Genomic DNA, 6,628 nt, shown 5'->3' on the forward strand with positions numbered 1-6,628 from the left:
CTGTCTTGAAAAACCAAAAAAAAAAAAAAAAGAAACTATTTATGAATGGCAAAAAATTCATTTTTATTCCTTAAATTTATATCAATAGTTTAAAAAATTATTATTCAATATGTTTAAATAAAGACTGGCAATGCTTTGGAGATTTAAATTCAATTTAAGCAATAACTTCAGGGCACTGGAAAGAGAGCTCAGTGGTTAAGAGTATAAATCGCTCTTGTGGAGCACCCAAGTATGGTTCCCAGAACCTATGCAGAATAACAGCTCAATTACCTGTATACACACACACACACACACACACACACACACAAAGTCAATCAACCTTAAAAGAAAACTTAAGGGTTAGGCTCGGTGGTACACACCTTTAATCCCAGCACTTGGAGGCAGAGGCAGTGAATCTCAATGAGTTTAAGGCTAGGTCTACATAGCAAACTCTACAACAACTAGGGTTATATAGTGAGACCTATATAATTAGATAATTCAGACAAATATGTGAAGTGTCTCTAAATATTTTTAAAGACAAAGAACTGCATTTTTTTCTTTTGAGACAACAGCTCATTTCTGGAGCCTAGGCTGGCCTAGAATTCACAATGTAGCCAAGCCTAGCCTCAAATTCCTAGCAGTTCTCCCTGCTTTAGACTCTCGAATGCTCAGATTACAGATGCAAGCCATCACACCAGGCTGCACTATTTATTTATTTGTTTGTTTGTTTGTTTGTTTATTTATTTATTTGGTTTTTCGAGACAGGGTTTCTCTGTGGCTTTGGAGCCTGTCCTGGAACTAGCTCTGTAGACCAGGCTGGTCTCGAACTCACAGAGATCCGCCTGCCTCTGCCTCCCGAGTGCTGGGATTAAAGGCGTGCACCACCATCGCCCGGCCACTATTTTTTAAAGTAAGGCAAATGATTGCTTAATACAAATTCACAAATTCATTTATCAAATTTCACTTTGACATAATAAAAAAACACTACTAAACTTACAAAGAAAAGTCAATCCTCTATAACAAAGAAACTGCTTTATTATAATTATCAGAGTTCAAAATGGAAAATCCAAATACCTGATTTCAGCATCATAGGCACAGTCAACATCAGGAGTTGATGAAAAAGCAAAGGGTTCCATTCTGGATTTGAAGACTATAAATTCTGAACTGTACTATAAACACTATTAGCATCTAGACATTAAACAAACTAAGAAATGCCTTTCTAAAGTGCTTCTTCCAAGTCACTATGAAACCCAAGTATCTTGGATTACCTTCTGACTACAGCATAACATATTCCAATGAAGGGTTTGGCCAGATGATTATCCTCAACTCAGAAACTGAGGTCACATATCCTAATGATCCATCACTGTCATCTCTATGCTGATATCTAGAACACTAGCACAAAGCACACAACAATGACGACAATGATGAAGCAAGGCAGCGCGCTGGGCATTTACCTAAGAGCATTTGGCTTCCGTGGGTAGAGTTGCAGCTCAGTGGATGAGAACAACTGCCAAGTAAACCTAAAGACCTAAGATCACATCCCTAGCACCCACTCAAAAAGTCAGGCATGGTTATGTGCACCTGTAAACTCAGCACTGAGGGAGGCAGAGACAGGAGGATCACTGGGGCTGCTCCAGCTTCAGTGAGAGGGCCTGACTCAAAAGAGTAAAAACAAAATGGTAAAGCAAGACACACATCCTCTGGTCTCCATGCATACACCATACACATATACATACAAGAATATTTAGCTTCTTTTAAAAGAAAAATTTCAAACATCGCATACAATATACAGTTTATGAGAATGGTTATTAGACAGCCTATTTTAGTCAATGACAAAAACAACTCAAATAAATATCTTTAATGAAGTTACAGAAACAATACAGATAGACTTAACTAAAAACAAACAAACAACTCTCTAGTGCTAGACATGTAGCTCAGGTGGCAAAGGGCTTGTACAGCATGCAAAGTCCTCTTTGAGCACTGCATAAAACTGGGCATGGGGCACAGATCTGCAATTTCAGTACTCAGGAGATGAAGACAGGAGGATCAGGAAGTTTACTGTTATTTCAGTATATATACAGCGGATTAGGATACCTAAGAATCTGCTCAAAAATAAACACACAAAGAAAGAAAGAGATAGTGAGGGAAAAGAAGGGGGGAGGGGAGAGGAGGGTGGGGAAGAGAAGGGGATGGGAAGGAGGAAGAGTCAACTAATAGTTTCCATTTACTGTGTTGCAGTGTCCTCCAAGGTACACTTCTATCTGGAGGGAAGCTTAGTAAGGTACAGGATGCTCTAAAGATGGGTAAACTAGTCATTCCCCTCTCTCTCTCTCTCTCTCTCTCTCTCTCTCTCTCTCTCTCTCTCTCTCTCTCTCTTTTCATCTGAGACAGGGTTTCTCTGTGCAGCAGTCCTAACTGTCCTGGAACTAGCTCTTGTAGACCAGGCTGGCCTCGAACTCAGAGATCCACCTGCTTCTGCCTCCCAAGTGCTGGGATTAAAGGTGTGTGCCACCACCGCCCGGCTAAACAAACCTTTACCTTTAAAAAATATTTATTATTTTAAATTTTTTGTGAGCATTGGTGTTTTACCTGCATATATATATATCTGTGTGAGGGTGTCGAATCCTCTGGAACTGTGGTTAAAGACAGCTGTGTGCTGCCATATGGGTGCTGGAAATTGAAGCTGGGTCCTCTGTAAGAGCAGCCAGAGCCCTTAACTGATAAGTCATCTCTTCAGCCCCTGGTTATAATGTTTTAGCAGAATTTAAAATTGTGTTTACTTAACCCAAGTGTGGTAATGCATCCTAATTGCACTCGGTATGCCATAGCTCAAATACATTTCTGACTCAATTACAATGGTATTTCCTGCAATAATTTAGACAGGTTCCACACCCTACATTTTTCATAAGGTAGGAGTGATATGGAACAATGGAAATAATAATAAAAGCATTTCTCAAGGTTTACAACTTTTTTTAAAAACTACTTCTCACTCTATGGGTCATACTGGGAATTAGTTCATAACCTTTCTGCCTTGGGCTTGCTGGTGTTATAGGTGTATTTCAGAAAGCCTAGCTTAATACATTTTCAAATTTTGTTTGTTGTGTTGGTTCCCTTAGTTTGCTGTCGTTGGCCCCCTATGTAGGCTCAGTAGATGTTTGCTGATATCTCCCAAGGAATAGTGTCACATACCACTACTACATATGTTTTTATTTTTTAAATGTTTGGCTATTTGAGAGGATATCATGTAGCCTATGCCTGCCTCAAACTGACCCTGGCAAAACTAACCTTGAAATCCTAATCTTCCTGCCTCAGAGCTCCAAATGCCATGATTACAGTGTGTGACACCATGCTGAACCAATTTAGTTTGGGTTGGGAGGAAATCTGAAGCAAGGTCTCACGTCTCAAACGTTTTAGCAACAAAGAAAATATTGTTTGGAAGATTAGTTCAAGATATTACTTTACAATTGGTAACAATAGTAAATAATAAAATATTATATACTCAAAGAAGTTGAGAAATCTCTGTTGCTTTCTCCTTTTTTTTTTCTTTTGGGGTAGGTGATGTTATTTGAGTCAGGGTCTCATGTAACCCAGGTCAGCCTTGAACTCATTATGTAGCCAAAACTGACCTTCAACTTCTGACCCTCTTTTCTCAGCCTCTACTCACTGCCAGCTTACTGAGAGACTTCAAATGTTCTCACCACAAAAGAGTTAATTAATGGTGAGCGGGAGTGAGCACACACACACACGCATGCACATCCATAAAAATATATGTTCACCCGTATAGACATGTTTACACACAGGCATAGGCATGTGTGCATGGTTGGAGGTCCTTCTCTGATGTTATCCTCGAGTATCTCCGCCATATTTTGGAGACAGGGTCTCTCATCAACCTAAAGCTCACAAAGCAGGCTAGCCTGGCTAGCCAAAAAGCTTTAGGAATCCATCTGTATTCTCCTCCCCCATGTTGGCATTCCAAATGGATGCCACAAGGCCTGGTTTCTGTTGTTGTTGTTGTTGTTGTTGTTTTTAACTTTTTATTTTATTTTTATGTGCACTGGTGCTTTGCCTGTGTATGTATGTCTGTGTGAGGATGTCAGGTCCCCTAGAAGTAAAGTTACAGACAGTTGTGAGCTGCCATGTGGCAGCTGTAATTGAACCCAATCCTCTGGAAGAGCAGTCAGCACTCTCAACCACTGAGCCAGCTCAAGGCCTTGCTTTGTTTTTGTTTTGTTAAGGGTTCTGAAGATCAACTCAGGGCCTCAAGTCTGCATAGCTAATACCTCACCAACTAGGCTATCTTCTCAGTCCTAAGTTAACATATGCTAATTAGTTTTATTTAGCCAGGCCATACCATACACCTACTTTAAAATAATGATGTTTTGTTGTGGGATTTTTGATCCATTTAGCCAATGACTTTTGGGGCAGCAAGCCCTAGGGTGTGGTCCTGTCAGTATATATGACCACTTAAGAGCTGAGGGGGAGAGTGTCACATGCTTTTGCGCTCACTCTCAGGTAGTAGGAGCCAGGAATGGTTGGTCCCCATATCTCCCCTGGGCAGAATGGCAAGACACAGCAGCTGGATCAAGGCGGTGTCTAGTCTGTTGTGCATCAGTGAGTGTTTATCCCCATTTTATATCTAAACAAATTCTTGAGATCCTTTAACAGACTCTCGTGGGTTCATGAAACAATGTTTGAAATCGCATACATAATTTTTGATAATTTTAGAAAGATACATAATTTTTTAAAAGCAAGTAGAAAACTCAGTTTTTTATTATTAAAAAGTATTTTATTAGGACAGAGTGAAATAGTTCAGTATTCAGAGTCCTGGGTTCGAGCCCCAGCAGAGTATTTACCTAACATATATGAACACATCACTTCAGTACCACACAAAAACCAATACAACAAACAAAATTTGAAAATGTATTAAACTAGGCTTTCTGGAATACACCTATAACACCAGCAAAGACAAGCCCAGGGCAGAGATGATATTTGCTAGAGATGGTTAATGTTTCTCTCTTTACAGTTTAAGTTTAGCCCTGTTTCCCTTGCTAAGAAGGCTGCATGTGAATGTATCCTCTAGAGGAGCGACCTTCAACCTAGGGGTTACGACCCCTTTGACGGTTGCCTATCAAGAAATCCTACATAGCAGATATTTACATTATGATTTACAACAAGAGCAAAATTACAGTTATGAAGTAGCAATGCAATAATTTTATGGTCGGGGGTCAGCACAGCACAAGGAACAATATTAAAGGGTCACAACATTAAGGTTGAGAACCACAGCTCTAGAACCTCAAGACTAAGCAAACAATGGAACATAAATACATAAAACACCTGCATTCATTAGAGTGTTTGTGCTATACTTTCTTTCACTACAAGGATGGGGTCTCACATAGCCTAAGATGAACTCAAACTTGCTATGTAGCTGAGGAAAACCTTGAACTTACTCTCCTGTCTTTGCCTTCAGAGTACTGAGGCTACAGGTGTGTGCCACTATGCCTGATCTGTGCTGTGCTAGGGATCAAACCCAGGACTCTGCAGCGAAGCAAGCACTCTGACAACAATGCTATATCCACAGCCCCGTGTTTTCTTTACACATATAAACATGCTGTTTTAAAGCCCAAGAGATGGCACATTTGGTAAAAATGCTTGCTGCACAAGCCTTAATAACCTGAGTTTACTCTCTGGAAATCACAGGATAAGGAGAGAATCGACTCCTGAAGGTATCTTGTGACAGCCATAAATAAGAATCCACACTCACACATACATATCACATACATTCACAATAATATAATAAACATTTAAGTTTTAAAATTCTGTTCTATTCTTGAATTCCTATGGCATATACCAATACACTGCACAAAAAGAAAGTCATCAATACCCACTATGTAATTTGGAGACTTGACAGGAATAAGAAATTTTTTCATTTTTGCAGGGCTTAAAGAACAACAAACAGCCTTGTACCCAGTATACAGAGTGACCTACCATTAGTGAAGTATCATTAGCTTATATCAAAAATCAACTACTAACTAGGCTACATTTTCACTCCTTAATTCTATTCTTTTCTGGGTAGAAAGGCAAGATCAGAACTATAAAACATTTTTTAATAAAAACTAATATTGTAAACAAAGTTGATATTTTGTATTTTGTGGTTTTCTCTTTGTTTTGAGACAAGGACTCATGTAATCCCAGGGTTACCTTGAACTCATTATCCTCCTATTTCCACATCCCAAGTGTTGAGATTATAGGTGTGCATTACCACATCTGGGTTAAGTAAACACATTTTTAAATTCTGCTAAAACATTATAACCAGGGGCTGAAGAGATGACTTATCAGTTAAGGGCTCTGACTGCTCTTACAGAGGACCCAGCTTCAATTTCCAGCACCCATATGGCAGCACACAGCTGTCTTTAACCACAGTTCCAGAGGATTCGACACCCTCACACAGATATATATATGCAGGTAAAACACCAATGCTCACAAAAAATTTAAAATAAATATTTTTTAAAGGTAAAGGTTTGGTTAGCTGGGCGGTGGTGGCACACACCTTTAACCCCAGCACTTGGGAGGCAGAAGCAGGTGGATCTCTGAGTTCGAGGCCAGCCTGGTCTACAAGAGCTAGTTCCAGGACAGTTAGGACTGCTGCACA

The 6,628-nt window shown here is 39.6% G+C and overlaps 1 protein-coding gene across 1 annotated transcript in view; it reads right to left on the reverse strand.

The window, feature by feature from the left end:
* Nt5c2 (5'-nucleotidase, cytosolic II) overlaps nt 1–6,628 on the reverse strand; it is a 146,634-nt gene that overhangs the window by 60,749 nt on the left and 79,257 nt on the right. The window lies entirely within an intron of this gene.

This window comes from Microtus ochrogaster, chromosome 8, assembly GCF_000317375.1.
Source record: "Microtus ochrogaster isolate Prairie Vole_2 chromosome 8, MicOch1.0, whole genome shotgun sequence".
Taxonomy (NCBI): Eukaryota; Metazoa; Chordata; class Mammalia; order Rodentia; family Cricetidae; genus Microtus; species Microtus ochrogaster.